Raw genomic sequence first — 2,286 nt, 5'->3', positions numbered from 1 at the left:
AAATGTGGGATTTGGAGAACTGTATGAACCCTAGGTTAATCAATTTATTTCCCTTTCTACTGATTGCTTTATTAACTGAATTAAGTGAGAATGGGAAACTCTCAGTGTTGCATAGACCTGGTCTGAATGAGTGAGCTTGTGAGTGAGCAAATGAATATGGAAGGAGGAGGTAGTTCCACTACTACCAGGAGAAGTTCCTGAAGGAGTCTGGATAGTCAAGATTTCAAAGCAAGCATTGTGGAGATGGCTGCACTAGCAGCCTTAACGTGGGAGAACAGCAAACTCTGTTGTTGGGCTTGGCTTTAATCATCCTTTTAGTGTATTTTATATTATGTCCTACAAATTAAAATTATATTCAGATAAAGTTTAGGTGATCACTTTCATGTGTCTGGTAGTTGACAGGCCCTTTCATGTCCACCTCTTTTCTTTATATAGATTCAGAACACAGTCTGAAATGAGATAATGGAGCTGCAGAATTATTCCTTGGTGTCAGAATTTGTGTTGTATGAACTCTGCACTTCACAACATCTCCAGCACTTTTTCTTTATATTTTTCTCTGGGATCTATGTGGCCGCTGTGCTGGGTAACCTCATCGTTGTGGTCACTGTAATTTCTGACCCCCACTTGCACTCCTCTCCTATGTACTTCCTGCTGGGAAATCTATCTTTCTTAGACATATGGCTCGCCTCATTTGCCACCCCCGAGATGATCAGGGACTTTCTTAGTGATCGAAAGCTCATCTCTTTTGGAGGATGCATGGCTCAGATCTTCTTCTTGCACTTTATTGGTGGGGCTGAGATGGTACTTCTGGTTTCCATGGCCTATGACAAATACGTGGCTATATGCAAACCTTTGCATCACATGACCATGATGAGCCGGCCGACTTGCATGGGGCTGGTGTTGGTTTCATGGGTCACTGGATTTGTGCACTCCATCAGTCAAGTAGCCTTTACTGTGAATTTACCTTACTGTGGCCCCAATGAGGTGGACAGCTTCTTCTGTGACCTTCCTCTCATGATCAAGCTTGCCTGATGGACACTTATGTCTTAGGCTTATGATCTCAGACAGTGGGTTGCTCTGCATGAGCTGTTTTCTGCTCCTCTTGGTCTCTTGTACTGCTATCCTCATCACTATCCGACAGCGTGCTGCTGGTGGGGTAGCCAAAGCACTCTCTACTTGCCCTGCACACATCATGGTAGTCACGCTCTTCTTTGGGCCCTGCATTTTCATTTACGTGTGGCCTTTCAATCGCTTCTCAGTGGACAAGCTCCTGTCTGTGTTTTATACCATTTTTACTCCACTCTTGAACTTATCTACCACATTGAGAAATAAGGAGATGAAAACAGCTATGAAGAAATTATGTAAGCAACATGTGACTTCTCACTAAATTCCAGCTTTCTACAAACCTACATGTTCTTACTCATTCAAGGGGATACCCTTTCTTTAATAGGATTTCTGCTTAATGATTTCATTCTGATGTTTTATTGATATAATTTGTATTGTGTTATATTACAGAGAAATAGTTGTGGATTACAACAAAAATCATATATGTTTTTATTCTATATAATTTCATAATTTAAATAAAATTTTATCAAATAACTTTATAGTATCACTACCTTATAATGTAAGATTTATATTACATTGTAATTATTATTATAATTTTATCATATTTTATAGTATAAATGTAATTTAAGTATAACTGCATTGTAATATAATATTAGTATAATTATATGATAATTACTATGTAATATAACTTTATGTAAACAGACATAAATGTGCATATACTTTCAACCATACACATGCACTTTGGAATGGACTTGGCAATTTTCTAAATGTCTTTGTTAGACCAGATTTCTCTTCTTAGTTTATTTTATCTACAATATTTATAGAAAATGAATTTTAATTTCCTAATCATAGTTCAATACAGCAAGAGCTGTCAGTTCCTAAGCATTCAAGACATGAGACATTCAGCGGAAGGAAGCTAGTGTGAGCATAAAATGCCCTATGAATCTTTCTCCTGGTTTTGAAAATGTGAGAGGAGAAAAAAGACACTATTTCAAGATACTATTGATTTAAAAAGTGTACTTTTTCTTGGGAATGTGTATTATGCTTAAACTTTTTATTGAAAAAATGAATGTATGCCAGTTACATTCAATTATAGAAGTTAATTTCCACCTGGGGAAAATTAGTATTTTATGGCTCGATATTTCATGGTGTAAATAAGCTACTGTGTTACTATTTAAAATACACTGGAGTAGGAAATTAATAAATTTTAACCCACAGACT

At 36.7% G+C, this 2,286-nt stretch overlaps 1 pseudogene; it reads left to right on the top strand.

Annotated features, from left to right (window-relative positions):
* Positions 1-437: 437 nt before the first annotated feature.
* On the top strand, positions 438-1,387 carry LOC103681548 (annotated as a pseudogene).
* The last annotated feature ends 899 nt before the right edge of the window (positions 1,388-2,286 follow it).

Source organism: Ursus maritimus, unplaced genomic scaffold (assembly GCF_017311325.1).
Source record: "Ursus maritimus isolate PB19 unplaced genomic scaffold, ASM1731132v1 scaffold_36, whole genome shotgun sequence".
In the NCBI taxonomy this organism is placed as follows: Eukaryota; Metazoa; Chordata; class Mammalia; order Carnivora; family Ursidae; genus Ursus; species Ursus maritimus.
The sequence above is the reverse complement of the archived record's forward strand: the minus strand, read 5'-3'. Positions and strand labels throughout refer to the sequence as shown.